Below are 19086 nucleotides of genomic sequence, written 5' to 3' on the forward strand. Positions count from 1 at the left end.
ACTAGAACTGGTCAAATATTAATTTTTTTTTTTGGTAAACTAATGTTTTAAGACAAGATTTTTTAGGCATAGCACAAAGGGTAACAATTATTTTATAATCAATAATTATTAGCCTGAAACGTCATTGTATCTTTTATCAGGAGGAGGACAAGCAACGAAACCATTGATCTTTTACGATTGAATATCAAAATAACACCTCTTATTGGAAAACCCTGTATTATTTTTAATGAATAAATTGTGAAATGATGCGTATTAATTCATGTAAAATTTACTTGCGCACGTTGGGATTCGGATTCATAAGCCAGTGATCATAACTGCTCAACCACAGAGGGCGTCGATGAAATACATTATAATCTCAAAGACTGCTTTCATAGTTACTTCAATTATTTATAAAACATTAAACATTGGTGAATATAAACACATTATTTATAGTAATTATATATATATATATATATATATGTATGACACCAAAAGCTCCCGTGGAACTACTACTATATAAAAAAATATCCTTTTGTGTACAAAAAAAAATATTTAAAAAAAATTATTTAAGTTTTATATAATTTATAATTTTAAATTTTGTATTTAAAGTCTAAATTTATGTATATACTGGTGAAGAAAAAAATGATTTTGAAACATGTCGATAATTTTTAAATAAACAAACTTTGTTATTTTTATTTTACGACAAAGTGAATTTCCAATTATTAAAGAAGATTATATTTTTATATTATTCCACAGCGAAAAAGGTCGTTTTGTTGGAATTAGTTTGTTGCATTTCTGATTAAAACGGGTTGACAGTTGTGGTAGTGCTAGTATGACCACTGACTACTTCTTATGGTATATGATTACCCATGGAGTATGGGGCAGGAACTGGAGCTGTAGTCAGCACCAGTCCAGTAGTCTCATTGAAGCGGTACATTGTAGTACCAACTCCCCAGTACCGCATCACGTCTTTATTCTACTTTCCCGTTATTGTTTAACTGGGCTTATTATTATTTCAAACACTGACCGTTTTCTTCACTCGGACAATGCCGTTTTCCTCGTTTCAACCATACTCGTTTTCCCCATTCGATAATGCCCGACCTTCTTATTTCTACATTCCTGCCAATCAAGAACTTTAAACATAAGATTTAGGGTGAATATTAATATGGAAGACATTCACAATTCCAAAATGTTTCTTCAACTCAATATTTTACGATGATCTTTCATTTAAACATTTTCCATTTTCATTACATTCACAAAAATTTTCTCTAATTCACTATTTCTCTTCTTTATCACATCAATAATTTTCTCTAATTCACCATTTTTTACATTTACTCCTGTTTATCATATCAATAATGTTAGAATATGGCAAAATAAATGCAATTATCTTAGGTTGGCTATAAGGTATCTGTAAACATTTTTTTGTTGGCAATACTGTTTAACCTTGTCCTATTGTCTAATACTTAGAAAAGACCTGTCAATGTGTACATTTTTAAGAAGAAGATTAAAGTTATTACTGCATAAAACTGAACCCTTTTATTGAAATAATCACAAATAATTTTCTCATTTTCTACATTTACCCTTGTTTATCATATCAATAATTTTTCATTTCAACACCTAGATTACTACTTAGATTTCTGTAACAATAACAATATGTAACACTTTCAACAAAAATAATTAAATGCACTCTCTTTGTGTTTCAACGATTACACTCGAGTTTTTGATTTTCAACAAATTCAGATATATTTGTTAAAAAGCGATGGACCGTTAATTGCATTTTATACTTTATGTCGAATTTTTATTGTTAAATTTTTTTTATATCAATTGTCAGTTTTACATTTTTTTATATATAATTGACTTCTGTCTGATTAGCTGTCTTCTTTCATTTAGACTTCTGTGATATAATTGAGTGGTGATGGACTTCTTTCCGTAGTTTAACTTCACCCTACCTTTCTCTTAAGCAATTTTTTTTCACTGTCGTATTCACCGACCGGGTCATTGTCTTACTATCTCCAGATAGCAGTTATGTAATTTACATAAAAAACTATGCAATATGTACAGGTCAATAATCCGGAAAAGCTCTTTTGGTCGTTTGATGTTTGCCTATGCAAACAGTGGGCGTTGCCTCATGCGCATTTTACACTACTAGGTAAATAAACTGTGAAAATAAGTACAGGCATTTCCACATACAATGCCCAAATCACTAATCATTTTTATGTGGTCCTACAGAATAGTTAAAAATTACTTTTCTGTTTAAAACAGGTAACAAAATGTGAAAACCTTGGTCCAAAAGCAAAAATCAGGGAGTTCCTCATGGGTCAGTATTAGGTCCAATTTAATAATTATTATAATAAAATAAAAGTGGATGATATGTTAATGTACATTTCAAGTGATTGTTTGATTTTACCATTACGAGATATACAAGGCTTTTATAAATTAACAGACAAAACAAACAAAAATCCATGTTGTTCGTTTTACAATTGTTCAATAAGAAATTGGTTTCATCTCTGGAAAAACTGTGTAGTAAATCTTGCTGAAGTGTTGTATATTTAACTAAACATTTGTTTTTTTTTTCTTTATTTGTTATGTTATTAAGATTAAAAAAAAATTTATAATGTTATTATTAAGTTCCGCAAACACTTTCGTTTTTATTAAATTTACCTAAATAACAACTAAAATACTAGAACTTAATAATAACATATAAGTGGGTACCTACTTTAATTTATTTATTAAATGGAGTTCTAGGAATTAAACACAACAACAATAAAGAGTTTTTTACTCAGTTCCAGTGATGAATCAGAAAACACTAAAAACATCAAACGTCATTAAAGATTTGACGGCCTCCGTGGTCCAAGAGTAAGGCTCTCGACTAGCAAACTGGAGGTCGCGGGTTCAAATCCCGACGTGTGTAAGTAAATTTCATTTGATTAATTTGTGTTACGTTACACCGTGGAAGATACTCTCAGTACCGCCTTGGTGTAAGACCACCATTCAGAATTGAAATGCTGCTTGAAATAGCTTTGGCCGTGTTTGGTGAATAGATTTGAATAGTCATGGACTTCTTCACCTTCCTCTTCCCCATTGCCTTCAGCCACACAACATGCCACAATCGGGGATGCCATAGTCTCACCAGGTCCAAGCGGTTGGGAGCAGTTGGTACTCTTGTGCGGTCTCACATTAAAACAATAAAAGATTTATAGTATGAACTACACAATATACACGGATAAAACTTAGTGATATAAAATAGTATTAATTTATTAAAAATGTGGTCACATTATTCGTTTTCCCGTTAAAAACGGGACTTCAGGCGAATGAATTGACAGAGTTCCTAACAAAGTTTAATTTAAAATCAAATGTTTTATGATGATGGCGGAACACGTATTATATGATGTTTATTAGTAAATAAATACATATTCTCGATATATTATGTCAGATATTTTATCAGAAAATTGGCATGCTATCACTTTTTCAAACGGGATAATTTTTCTCTGTGTAGTCATAAACAACTGTAGATATTATTAATATTTAATTATTATATTCTCCTGATGAAGAGACGCTTCATATGAAATTAATTTTTAATTTAAAATAATGAAAGCGGTGTGTAGAAAAAGTTATTCCACCATGAAATCAATAGTTTTCAAAATAATTCGTTTAATTAAACTTGTTCCGTTGTCCAATTACTTTAAAGGAGAGCACGCGTGCCAACTTATCCGAGGAAATAATTATATCAATTGATTTACTTACCTATTTCTAGGCCTATCGCGTTATGCAGAATTAACCAGCAGACCCCACTGCAGTATACAGTATGCAGTATGCACTGTGCACGCAGCGCTTTACCCACATATTAAATCGCAGACAGTTAAATCAGATTTTAAATTAATGAATTGGGTTGAATAACTGGGATGAGAAAGTTAGGATATTTATATCACAGACACATCCACGTCACAGGTGCATAATTTTTTTTTCTATATATTATTTACAGTGTTCACATAATTATTTATATTTGTACATGATATATTTCAAACTTATAACTATAATATGTTGTGTGTAAGGTAGGTTAGAGAAGGTGAAACTGTATGTGAGTTATATTGTATGTTTCGTGAACACCTCACTAGGAGAACCTGTGCTGAGGTGTTTACGTGGTTATGTATAGGTGTGACAAGTATTAATGTGTTGTAGAAGAAAGTTTTAATTTAATTTTTTTTTTTTTTTTGGTTTTTGTAAATTGAATATTCATAAAATTTTAATGGTTTTTGTAAATTGAATATTCATAATAATTATGTAAAAAAATATATATAAACATATATGTAAGTGCATATATTTGTATTTTAAGTGTGAGTATAGTTGGTAAATTCTCGAAAAACGTGTTTATTTAGTATACACTTTTTATGGTTTAGTTATGTTTGTTTTGGAGTTATTAGTTATTAAATGCAATTATTAAAGAGAAGAGGAGTTTTGTTAAATTAAAACTAATATTTATAAAAAAACTGTCTATCAACCGGTATTACGACGTTTTGATTAATATTATGTTAAATTTCGTCTTATTATTCGACATTTTTACAGTATTTAGTACTTTAGAGCTCCATAGCTCATGAGGATTTTTTTTATAAGCTGAAAATAGTTGCGTCAACCACGAAACTTCATAAAATAAAAGACCGGTCGGTGAATGAGTGGACATCGCGTTTGGGTCCCACCCAGATGTAACGTGTTCATTTCCTCAGCTGGCTAAGTTCTCCATCACAACACAAGCAAAATTTTCCGCTTTCTGTGGTGATAGTAGAAGATTTTCAAATATTGTCAGGTTATTCGTAACCCGGGAATGTTCTTTAGTCTTTCTTTTTTTTTAAATCTTAATAGTAAATAGCCAAAGAAATTGTTGATGTGTTCAACTGCTCTTAATATAGTTACAAGAGGGCTATAATAACATACCTCAATAATGATAAATTTTATTAAAGCTAGCATAATACAAGCCTTCTGCGAGGATTTCATATAATTTTATCAGAAAATTTTACTTCATGATTTTTTTTTAATGATCTCCGCACAAAAAGTCTGGAGCCGTGAGACTATGGAATATGGTATGTTGTGAGGCTGAAGGTAGTGAGGAATGGTAAAGAAGATGTTGAAGAGGAAGGTGGAGAGTATCTGGTTATTCAGATCTGGTAACTAAATACGGCTAAAGCCGTTTCAAACAACGTTTCAATTCTGAATTGTGGTCTTACACCAGGGCGATACTGTGAGATCTTCCACTCTGAAACGTGACGAAAGCATTACTATACAGGGTGTATCGGCACTAACCCGACAAACTTTAACAAGCTATTCCTTAGCGCATTTGGAGTAAAAAATGTTATGGGCACTTTGCTGTCCGGTAACTTTTTTTTTTCAATTAAAAACAAAAAAATTAAAAATTTCCACACTCCATCACTGTCATTGGCATTGCTTTTCGTGTTCAACAGCTGTTATTAGCCAGTGTGTCAAAAAGTGTCCTCGCTCTTTCGTACACACTAAATAATAATAGTTAAAAATGAGACGAATGGTGCCGTGCCATTTCGTTGTGATTGTAAAAGCGCGCCAACGTAGGTACGTACGTACATTATTCAACGAAACTCGAACAAAATATTGCCAGATGGGTTTTCAAACTTTGACAAAGGATAAAACATTGGTGACATGTGGTGAAAATATGAATAATAATTTATTTTTTTTAAATGTTACCGGACAGCAAAGTGACCATAACATTTTTTACTCCAAATGTGCTAAGGAATAGCTGGTTAAAGTTTGTCGGGTACGTGCCGATATACCCTGTATATTGTTTTAAATGATTAAATTGTGAAATAACACAACTCCGGGATATGAACCGACGACCTTCTAATCGAGAGCCTTATCCCTCGACCATGGAGGCTTTCTGATATTCCTATGCATTATTATGTTCATCACATGTTTGTAAAAGCTCCCATTGGCGTACAATATTTAAAAAACAAACAATATTATTAACAGAAGCACTAGAACGTATTTTGAGTGATAAATCATATATATTTTAACATTTTAAAGTTACATAAAAAAGATGCCGATTGATTGAACAGTTGAAACGCCCTATTTGAATTACACTTCACTTAAAAAGCGTCCCGTACTCATTTGTACGCGCGACTAGGTAAAGAAAAAGCCTTCTCTCAAACAAATTAAAACGTACAGCCTCATAATAAACTCATAGTAAGTGGTAGAACGGTTAAAGAACTATGCGTACACACTTCGCTTGGGCGTACGGTCAATAAACTGACCAACCCAAAAAGAGATTTATGACAACACGATATTTTCTTTGTCGCTAGGTATTTTTAACTAATTGTTGAAATGACGCGGAGCCTTTCGTTGAACAATGTTATTTGTAGCCCACCCACCGAAATAATTTTGTTCAACATTTATTTTCGTTATTTGTCAGCTAAATTAACATATTATTACTAGCGCAGTCCCGTGAAAAATCAAGAGATATTATAATTCAAATTTTAAAAAAGTAATAAAATATTTTTTTTTCAAAATATTTTATTGTAGGTAGATACCTACTTATTCACTTGTCTTCTGAATTATTCTTGACAGACATTTTCTTTTTTGAATTCAAAGCAAATTCGACTATATTGAACTATAAAAATTTTCATGTAGCAATAAGTAACGTGTCACGCTCAGACAATTTAAAATAGGATTTTTGAAAATTCTATATTTCTTTCATCACTTTTATCTTTACACAGGCAGTTCGAACTTTAAAAATGGCACTTAAATTCAAAGCAAATTAGAGTTCTTTGAACGTGAATAATTTTGCACAGGAATAACGCACTGTTTAATGATAGCTATTAAACAGCGAGGTAATATGACCGCCGTTAAGACCTTGACTTTAACAGGGTTTTATACACTGAACAGATAACCTCTATAAATGTAATCTTTAACAATATGGAACCAAATTGTTGTCGCAAAATTGTATAAGACTCTGGTACCCAGACAGGTCAATTAAATTAATTATTTGCTCAAGAAATTTCGTGTGCGAATTAAAAATACAATTAAATTAATTTTGTAAAAATATAAGTTTTGCTGCTCGATAATTATAATATTTAGTTATTATTATTACAATGTTGTAATAAATTACCAAATATAATTTTAAATACAGCGAGTGTTTAATGAATTAGATACATAAAATGAATCATAGAAAATAATATAGAACTTTTGGTATTATGAAGTATGTAAAGAACATGAAAGCATAGTTATATGTTGAGGTTTCTCAATTACGAATACACTGGTGTGTAAATATGCGATAAACATTGAATAAAACAGACATTTGCATCATTTTTGACAGCCCTGTGTTCGAATTTTGATTTTCACGTACTCCGACATGTGAGAATATATTCGTAATTTACTAAAAGTTTATCAGGAAACGTGTTAATTCATTCGTAAGGCCTGCAATCCCATTTTTAACCGGATTGCCAAAATTTGGAAGATATTCATAATAAATTAGCAATACTCATTTTTCTCAGTGCATCATCTTGATCTGGAGTCTGAAATATCTTCTTTACCGCACGGCCACGAAGGTCACAGTTTAATATATAGTCTAATTTTTTTAAACTAAACGATAAACTGATTCTATACAGAAAGGCAGTAAATAAAACAAATGAAAACCGATGGAAGATCTACACTTTGTAACCAATTTCAGTTTCGAGGCCGTGATTATATGGTAAGGCAATTGATCAGCACGAATAAGATGACGGGTATGTAAAATGGGCTTGATAGTATATTTGTTAACGTTAGGTAAAGATTGCCGACAGCGTCCACAATAATATACGTAGAATTTGTCGGAGCAACCACAAACTGCCTCATTTTTTAAACAACCTTAAAATATCAAATGTCTTGAGGCTGTACACAATAGTTGGTACCACTTACAAATATGAAGAACCTTATTATTTATATTTTTTTGCGGATACGTCCCATTTATTTTGTATTATAATTTCCTCTATTCTTAAATTTTTGCACGAGCTTAGTATTTGTAATTTTATACAAGCATCTTTACAACTACGGATTCCTGTCATAAAACGCTTTAAAAATCACGATGCATTCGTGAGGACATCAAATTAAACTACGAATTAATGCATCAAATTCCTACTAAAACATTGTAACTTACAAACCGTCACACCATTTCTCCGCAGGGGCAGGCAGAGAGAATGAACCACCAAATAATTCGGTCTTGGCACACACTCCTTGCATCATTCTCATTCATACATTGCCTCATACATAGTCTTCTGTTATTCTGACTCTTCCCATGATCCGACTCAAGTATCTGATTCACTTGATCGTGCCATTTCTTCCTCGGGCATCCCCGACTTTTTCTCTATTCACATATGTCTCATATATTCTCATTACATTACCTTCTTTGTTCATTCGATCTACATGCCCAAACCATCTAAGCGTCCCTTTCTTAATCTTACTCATTACACTTACAGCCTTGCATTCCTTGCGGATCTTCACATTTCTCACACGATCATACATGGTTTTACCACACACATGCCTTTGGGATCTTCCCCCCCAAAACAGCGTTATTACGGAAATACGTTTTCTTTTAAATAAAAAGAATTTATTAACAGTGAATATGAACAGGTTATTTTCAATTATTATGTAATGTTTATATTTTTTTCTGTGTCTGTAAAATCGTCCCGAAGACGAAACAGCTATCACGTGTGCAATTTAATTCAACCTACTGAAAAAAGTTTCACATTTTTTTCTCATTTAAGTAGTATAAATATCTTGTGCATTTGGCACCTGTCACAGATAAATTAAAGTCGCAAATAAACAATATAAAAGGAAAAAAATACGCAGAAAAATAATTGCCTCATTATGCCCTTACCCTTCCGAAGAAAAATCCGCTGCTGTCAAAATAAGTTTTAAATCTTCCTGATTAAACATATTGCTTTTTATACACCATCGCAATTATGAAACATCAAAATGCTAATTTCCACCAAAAGAGAAGGATAATGTTTAACGGCCAGCGTAATGTGGAATTTGAAACCAAAATTATCAAAAAATGTTCATTTTTACATGCGTGTGCGTAGATTGTCGAAATCTTAATGTTCAGATTTCACGCCACGAAAACGCATAAAACTGAACATAAACGACGAGAAGCAGAATGTAATGATCTTCAATATCCCAAATATACTTACACTTTGATCTTGTATGCCCAATATACTTACACTTCGATCGGAGAATTATAGAGTGAACTTACAAGCGCGTAACGCGTTCTGTAATGTAACGGTGAATTATTAATGAAAAAGTAACGCATCTAGAAGTGACTGTCGGCGCAAAAAAAATATGTTCTGTTGTTTTTAGGAGGAATTAATGCGTTTGAAGAAGTGTACAAATGTTTTACTTGATAATAACACTGGTTACATAAGTTTCTGTTGGCACCAGTAATATTTACTATTTTGTATCATATTATGCGACGTGGTGGTACGTTTGCTTAATTTAGAAGATAATAATAATAATGAGCTGATTTTTATAATGCAATTTTTGTGAAAAATCACCTCAAGGGCTCATAGAACTTATTTTATTATCAAATAAATACATAATAAAATTAATACAGGATTTTCCAATAAGAAGTGTTATTTTTATATTCAATGGTAAAAGATCAACGGTTTCGTTACTTGTGTGGCACGTAGCGCCGTCTTGATGAAAGTAAACGTTGTCCAGATCAATACCATCCAATTCCGGCCACAAAAAATCATTAATCATCTCTCGATAGCGCAATCCATTCACCGTAACTGTTGCTCCAGCCTCATTTTCTAAAAAGTAAGGTCCAATGACTCCGCCGGACCATAAACTGCACCAAACAGTCACACGTTGAGGATAGAGAGGCTTTTCAACAATAACTCTTGTGTTTTTTGAGACCCAAATGCGACAATTTTGCTTGTTGACGAAGCCACCGAGGTGAAAATGGGTCTCATCACTCAAGATGATTTGCATTTGAATCACTCAAGTGAATTTTAATAATTTCAATGCGTTGTTGAAGCGTGTATCATTCCATTTTTAATAATGGCGTAGTTTTTACTTGTCAAATGTCAAAAAATGACAGCTTAGAAAGTAACATCTACCGAAATAGCGGGCTATTAAAAATAACACCTCTTATTGGAAAACCCTCTATAATTGCCTTTCAACTAAGATTTCTAATTATAACTTATGACATACATCTAAGACTTATAGCTGGCGACTTACGACTAAGACTAATAATTACTGGCTTAATACTAGCGACTTACAATGACATTCGTATTTACAACTGTGCCTTAAAGTCAGAGACTTACATCTAATATTTTTACACATACATATGTTTTTAGTTATCTGGATTTATAGAGAAGCATAGAATATTGTCCATCTAAGTAAAGATGTTTCAGTCAGTTGAAGTTGAATGAACAGTATCAATTATTTGCGAAGTAAAACAATGAAATGCAAATATGTCAATTGATTGATTGAGAACGCATACTCTCTTGACTGCATACCAAGGAGATCAAAGTCATCAAACTGAATAGACAACTAATGCTGACTTAGATATATTTGGAATCCTTCATTAAATAGTTGAATCGCACTATTTATACGAGTTTTAATATAGCAGGGTTGGCAAAAGATTGCAATAACCAATGTTGTACTTTCAAGTAAGTATTAGTTACACATAAATCTTTTTTATGTTAAAAAAAACTACGTGAATTAGATAAATAGTAACAGAAAATAATGAAATAATGAAGCAAACGCATTATTATCAAAACACATTACAAAAAATCAGATCGCACAGAGGTAAAGCATATCGCTTGAACATTGACTATAAAATACATCAATGCACTTGAAAGAAGGAGTCGCGCCCAATGAGAACCAAGAGGACTAAAGGTCGCCCGAATACCAACTTATAAACTAGTTAGGTTATGTTGGGAATAGATGCACAAACCAAAGAGCGTGGAAGTAGCTGATAAAAGCCTTTTTCTAAAAGTGTATGATATTGTCTGATATAAGGTTAGTATTGCAATTTAAGTCATTTTAATATCCCTCACGGCTGAACCGACGTTCTATCACCACATAGCATGACAAGAAGAAGAGGGCCATTATGTATTATATGTATTATTTATACAGCCAAATAATTGTTAAGTATATTATATCCAAATATGATTTATTATTATTATTGAATGAGATTTCTTTATTCTTTGGATACCTGTCTTCCTTAATGTTGCGGATGTTATTTTTTTGTATACCTGTTTTCTTTAATGTTGAGATTGTTACTATTTGTATACCTGTTTTCCTTAATGTTGAGATTGTTATTATTTGTTTACCTGTTTTCCTTGATGTTGAGAATATTATATTTTGTATACCTTTTTTCCTCAATCATAATTTCCTGTATCATAGATTGGAGAGAAAATAATTTATGGTACGTAAGAAAGTCTTTGTGAACCTACCAGAGATATTACTAGTAGTTCTATAAACCTATCAGGGATATTACTATCAGTTCTATAAACCTATCAGGGATATTACTATCAGTTCTATAAACCTATCAGGGATATTACTATCAGTTCTATAAACCTATCAGGGATATTACTATCAGTTCTATAAACCTATCAGGGATATTACTATCAATTCTATAAACCTATCAGGGATATTACTAGTAGTTCTGTGAACCTACCAGAGATATTACTAGTAGTTCTATAAACCTATCAGGGATATTACTAGTAGTTCTGTGAACCTACCAGAGATATTACTAGTAGTTCTATAAACCTATCAGGGATATTACTAGTAGTTCTGTGAACCTACCAGGGATATTACTAGTAATTCTTTGAACCTACCAGGGATATTACTAGTAATTCTTTGAACCTACCAGGGATATTACTAGTAATTCTTTGAACCTACCAGGGATATTACCAGTAATTATGTGAACAATAACAGACTTTGCGTCCAAAAAAGCTTATTTCTAATTTTCTCTTATTTATTGAATCAAAACCAATTTTCTTTTGAAATTATAAGATTTGTACGTGGGTACATAAACTTAAAAACTTAAACGTAAACTTAAAAACCACGTATTTTGTGTAACTTTTTTATGAATTTCAAATAAAGAATTTCTAAAAAACTGTCACCATTCAATGACAATCCTTTTGTCACACTTTCTTTATGCAGGTAGGTACCATAGTATTGAAAAAAATGCTAATAAAACCGTCCAAATAAACACAAAGATTTTACATTTAAAATCGTTGTGTTTATTGATTAATCTATACTTTCTTTTCTTTTTTTTTTTTAAATAAATACAAACATTCCCGGGTCACGAATAACCCAACATTGTTTGAAAATCTCCTACTACCACCACAGAAAGCCGAAAATGTTGCTTGTGTTGTGATGGAGGACTTAGCCAGCCGAGGAATCGAACACGCGACGCTCGGGTGAGACCCAAGCGCTATGCCCACTCAACCACTGACCAAAAAAAAACCATTCCAAAAAAATAAATAAGAATAATATAAACCATACTAAACCATTAAAACAGCCACCACATTGAAAAGTAAACGGAACATAAAAAAAAACGGACGTGTTAAAACAGGATTCAATCAGTTAGGGAATAAAGACATCGCCGGTTAGTTTTCCAGAAATTTTATCAAAATATCATTTTGTTGGATTGCAACTTTCCTTACTGATTTTTTTCTATAACACTTCACGCATTCCATAGAAAACTAATCGCAAATTCATATAAAGTTCCCGACCGCATTCCGGGTAATATCTTACAGCTTATAATTTGAATACGCCAGCATTATAATATGTAATACATCTGTGGTCTACTAAGCTCGACCTAACCGGTAACGAGAAACAAGAAGCGGATCGTTTTCAAATCGGCAAAACGAAGCCAACGCTATTTGCACACTAAACGTAGCATGAACCAAACAAAACCTCTAAACGGCCATGTACGTCACAATAATGATTGATATACATTGGCTAAATCAGGTTCAATACATTTTGCATCAACGAAACCAGGCGAGCTATCTCTATACCTAATACTAGTCTCCCAGCATCTTGACAGGGGCATATCAGATAAATTATGTTTAAATAACTTATTGACGGCTTTTGGTTTGATTAAACAGACGAGTTTAATTTTTTTAATACCCATGGGTAATATACTTCAATTTTTGAAAACCATTTATTTGCTGTTAAGATGATATGAAAGCCTCATATCTAAATTTTTACCGAAAAACCATAATCCAAATTGCGGAAAATGATTCTTTTGGTTTTTAAAAAATTATCAATGTTTTTTTAAATGTAACTGTTTTTCATCATACCTACTTTGACATTGCAAAAATAATAATAATTTGACCGGTCAGTGGCTGAGTTGGAATCGCGTCTGGTTCCCACTCAGGCGACGTGAATTCAATTCCTCTGCCAGCTAAGTCATGCATCACGAGATAAGCAACATTTTTCGCTTACTTTGATGGAAGTAAGAGATTTTCAAATATTGTCAGGCTATTCGTTACCCAGGAAAGTTTGTCTTTCGTTAAAAAAAATAAACTCTTTGGGCGGAATTTTCTGTTGTGCGATACACAAACATTAATTTTAGTAGCCTGAAAGGACAAATTTTAAAATTATTTCGAAAGGATTGTTAGCTTTGCTATTGGGCTTTGTCTTGATTCAGATCATAGAGAGAATAAAATAAACACTCTTTTTCATCAAGATGTATCGAAAAATTTAACTTTTCCGTCATATTCATTGACAATAAAAAGAATAATCGAAAGCTCTTACGACGAAAATGGTCTTGCAAACTAAATCAGTTGGTTTTACGTGAAAAACTCTGAAGAATGTTGTGACATTAGAGCTAACCGTTAGTCTTTGATTTTCATTCATTCCCAATTCGACCCTCCGCCTTGTGATCTTGTGTAACTTGTGCGCGTGCACCGTGAAGCTCTGTTTGTTTAAGGTATTAATATTTCAATTATGAGGCGCATTAGCTTCCCGCTCCGTGACAAATTAGTTTAATTGGTAAACAGAGTGCGCCGGCAGGCCAACTGAGACCCCGTTTTTTCGCTATCCGGAATCACGCAGTTCCGTGTGGTGGAAGAGAATACGTGGAAATGTATGGAAATACAAGCTAACTGAAGTACCGGACACGTGGAGATTCTTGGAACACATGGAGATACACTGCACATATGTTATGACAGTGGTTTTTCGAAAGCCTAAAATTATTTGACAGCATTTTGATTCAAATAGATTTTCTTCAAATTTAGATTACGACCGATTACAGAAAACTTTTCCAATCTAATAAAAACATATTTATTTCCATATCTGTTTTAATATGGTGATTGGCTGTACCACTATTATATTAATATTCTGAGATTATTCCTACAATGATGCTACAAGAATAATTAATTCAATATATAGAGCAAAATTTTAGAGGATTAGACCAGCTGACCGACAATCAGAAGGCTGTGGGTTCAATTACTGTCGGATGTTGTCAATTTGTATGTATATTCGTAGAAGTTGAAATTCGGGCGAAACCGGGTAGTAACTACAACTTTAACATTGTTTGCAGTTGTAGGGTAAATTATAGGGAGTTTACATCTCCCGAAAAAAACTTCAACATTATTTTTACCTTCATTCTTGTGGGGCTGGTATCATTGTAAACCTGCGCGCAGGTTTACAACGCAAATAATATTATTCTGTCTCCAGCAGTCTAGCCGTCGGGTTAGCCCTAAACCTCCTCTAGCGTACGCGATCTATTTGTTTATAAAATTATTATAAGTGAGTTTTGTTAAAATAAAAAACTTAATTAAAATTATCCAAATTCGCATTATTTCACACTGAGAGTAATCACGCAACCTTGGATTCTGCGGATCGGAGAACCGCAGAATCAACTAGCCAACAACCCATTTAAACTGGCGATGATAACAAATCCTCCAAACAGTATTCCTACTTAACTGTACTGTATTGCCGCTAGTTAAGATAGTTCAGTTTGTTCTGCCACAATAATTGATTGGCTCACACGAATCAATTTTGGTTAGCGCGCAGCATCTGGGAATCTGTGCTCTGCGCGTTGGTTAAGTTAGCCAGTTAGTGTGTGGTGATTACGATGGTGTATTTGGGTTACATATGAGAGACTGTCCGCCGCCTTCCTCGAATAGCGGAAATAAGTTGATAATGAATAATGCAAGCAATATTTCCCGTAATACGCGGCTGCTTTTTCTTGGACCGCTCACAAATGAAAGTCTCAGGTTCTAAACGATGAAATACCAAAAGAAAGATTTACTTTTTTTTTTAATATTAAAATTAAAATGAATTATTCTATTGGCGAGTGATTTCCATATCTGCCCAGACATCTAAAACAAAAACAAAAAAAAAATGGTCACAAAGTTGTCACAATGATCCAAAAATAGCGCTCAGTGCTAGTTATACCCTCACATGAGTTGATATAGCGAAGAAACGTTACTGAGACACTTGAACTATATATAGTGGACTAGCGCCCCGTTGATATACATATTCTCTGAGTAAATCTTTTTCGTAAGCGGTGCTTCCTTTTTTTCTTCGATTAATTTGAATATAACGCATCTTGTATTATATATGGAATTTTATTGGTTACTGGAAAAATTCTGAAATATACGTACGATACGAAAGGGTTAAGAATGAAGCCCGCAAAATAATTTGATTTTTACAAAATATAATATACGTCTTTTTTTATATTTTCAGCAGAAGATATTGTTTTTTTTTATTTTTTATAGTGAATACCTCACAAGAGTCCCAACTGCTCCCGTCTGGAGCCAGTGAGACTATGGCATCCCCAATTGGGGGAGGTTGTGAGGCTGAAGGTAAGTGGGGAAGGGAAAGAGGAAGGTGGGGAAGTACCTGGCTATTCAGATCTAGTCACTAAACACGGCTAAAGCCATTTGGAGCAACGTTTCAATTCTGAATGGTGGTCTTACACCAGGGCGATACTGGTAGTATCTTCCACTCTGGAACGTGCCGCAAATATACTATATATTATTTTAATTAATTAATTGTGAAATAACACAAATTAATCAAATAAAATTTATTTGCGCACGCCGGGTTCGAACCCGCGACCTTCGGAATGGCAGTCCAATGCGTTACCACTGGACTATGCCGGCCGTCAAAGGGCCGTCCGGCTGTTTAGAGGTGGCTATGTGACAACATATTCATTTTACCAACCTATTACAGAATTCTATTAAATTTGATCCTTGATAAGCGTTAATATTTTCCATTAAATACAACAAAAGCAATTATATCAACGGACGTTTTAATCTTGAAAGTCATTGTATCACAGCAACACCGAAAATACCTACCACCCAATTACGACAATGGCAGAATGTAACCATACTTAAGTGTAACATGAATAAAATGTAAAAACAAACATAAAATACTGTTAGGTTATTTCGTCTTTATCTCATAAATCTTCTAATTAGTGACACGGTTCAGATGGTTACAAAATGTCAACAATGATAGAATTAATAAAATAAATCAAAAATTAAAAACAGTAAATACTGAGGCTAGTTCCCATCTAATTAATCAACTCAGCTAAATCCCGCCTTAAAAGAACAGAAAACCCACAGAAAATAACTGATTAGTATGTTTAAAACATCGTCATAGAAGATACTGAAAAACCCTACCCACGCCATGAAGTTGTACCATAGAAGTCGCTGAATACCCTAAATCCAAAACCAATTTCTCCTAGTGACAAAGGACTAAATCTCTTTTATATTTGTATTTCATATATGCCAAGATTATAATATAGTAATTAAAAAAATAATGCAAATGAAGAAACGAGTGTTCACCGATAAACAGTTGAATGGTATGATTGTCAGTAAGTTGGTAGAAACTAAAGTGACAATCCGCTAGCAATCTATTACTGATAACGGATTACAATTCAAAGAAGATCAAACGCTACAGTTGATCAGCAACAGCAACTGTCGAGGTCACTGGCTTAGTTTTGTTACAAGTTACTAGGTAGCTACCTACTCACTTTCATCGTCCGGTTCATCCTCCACAGCACACACAAGATCTCACTCGGGTCCGTTATGAGTTGATCTCCACCGCTAGCCATTCATATGAGTTCTTGTGCTTAATTAGGCATTTGTTACAATTATGTGTGTTACTGTCCGCAATCCATGTTTGCTGAGCCAATAATACAGTATGCTCCGACTTCATAAATAAGCTACTATTTCATATTCTTAGGCTACTGCAGTTTCTTCTACCATTTGTTCAATGTTCGTGTCTATTAAATATAACGGACTGAATGTTCATGTTTCGTACAAATTAACAATACAGCTTGATGTAGACTATAATTGTGATGATGGTTGTAGTTTTGGTTTTTCGAGTATTTTGACCCTTCTAATGTATCCTTCCAGTTTCAATCATGTAGTCATAATATTGCAATGATTTGTAGAAAAATTAGTTTCGGTTGGTTTTATACGTAATAGAATTTATAAATACCAAATGAAAGGGATCATTTGTGTTTGTGATTATATTATTTAATTTGATTTTTATTTGTTGTTATTTGAACTTCGATTATTTAATTTAATTTTAATTATAGAAAAATAAATTATATTTTAATAAGTGGCACTGCTAAAAACCAGCTGAGTTCCGGAAGAAATCAGGAATGTACAGCTGAACGTAACCCATCCTTTCGTCAATGGAATTAAAATAAACAAAGAAAATAAGATATGTAACATTCTATTTTTAAAAAACTTTTTTTCTATTTATTACTAGCTGAAGTGAAGGGTCATCCTTAGTAGAGACATATAATCTAGGACTTATCTGTAGGCCTGTTAAACAATTCCGTTATACATTATTCTAATGTATCTCATAAGGTTTAGTTAGCAATGTAAGCGCCCGAAAATATATTTTTACGACTTGATTACAAAACATCGAATTTTTTCTACTTTCTATAAATATAATTTATATGTATTATCTACATAAACCTTTCAGAAGAAAGTCTCTAAATGATTTGAATTAGAAAATTTATTAAAATCCGTTGTGTAGTTTTTGCAAATAGACAGACAAGGATGGCAACTTTATTCTACACTTTTTACAGATATTGATTCTTATCTCAGATTTTAATTTATGTGGCAGATTTTAGTCAGACGTCGTTTATCGAACTGGATACATGTACCAGTGAACAATGTGACTAATCACTTCAATCGCAAAATATTTCCTTGGAACGATCAACCAATTTATTTAATCTACATTAAACATTGTAATTTCCTTCTAAATAAGATATGTTGTACCAGTAAATATGTTTAGTTCTCTACTCTTTTTGTGTCATTTCATAACAATCTGATTCTACACGGAAAAATGAGTATTGCTAATTCAATTATTATTAAGAATATCTTCTAATGTTTGGTAATCCATATAAAAACGGGATTGCAAGCCCTAAACGAATGAATCAACAGGTTTTTTTTAACTGTAACTGTGTTGCAACTGGTATCTCACCTGATTTTTTCCACTGGCAAATAATATCAAACTTATGGCAGTGGTGTTTTCTTTTAACACAGTAGAAAAATACACAAGTAATAATATTTTTAAAACTCACTGGTTGTTCTTGTAAGTGCACCTTCAAAATCCAGTCGCTAACAATTTCTTGAAGATGTCCATAAAATTTTAGTGTTCTTTGTAGACCGCTGGTTCAAACACTACCTTTTAACTTTAAAACATAATAAAAATTAATGTCTAACACTTTTTTCCATTAAAACTGTATCACTTTTTGTCCAAGAGTATGGTAACACTGACTTCTAAAAGTTCATATTTTTTTCAATAATCTGTAACAATATTGCAGGATGTGGTATAAGATTAATGGTGCGTGAGTTGTAAAAAATGCTAACTGGTGGCAGTGGTTTTATCAAATGTTTTATTATTGAGATTCGTTGATCGCGCATGCCGCCTGCGCATTACCAAGAAGCACGTATCTACGGCCAGTTATGATCGTCTACGGTTGGATTATATAATATTTATTCTTCTGGCCGCGAAAACGTATAAGCTATCATTTACCTTTTACCAACCAAAGTTTTGATTTTGTTAAATTGACTTGCAATTGACGAATTGACCGCTTGTTCTATAACAGTTGGGGGAACATCT

The 19086-nt window shown here is 32.8% G+C and overlaps 1 protein-coding gene across 1 annotated transcript in view; it reads right to left on the minus strand.

Annotated features, from left to right (window-relative positions):
• Window positions 1-19086, minus strand: part of m (zona pellucida domain-containing protein miniature) — a 143727-nt gene that overhangs the window by 106863 nt on the left and 17778 nt on the right. The window contains exon 2 of the mRNA XM_089639214.1: window positions 18545-18770. The gene's annotated coding sequence lies outside the window, so the exon portion shown is untranslated. The remainder of the gene's footprint in view (window positions 1-18544; window positions 18771-19086) is intronic.

Source organism: Hesperophylax consimilis, chromosome 14, assembly GCF_061612785.1.
Source record: "Hesperophylax consimilis isolate HC1 chromosome 14, BYU_Hcon_1.0, whole genome shotgun sequence".
NCBI lineage: Eukaryota > Metazoa > Arthropoda > Insecta > Trichoptera > Limnephilidae > Hesperophylax > Hesperophylax consimilis.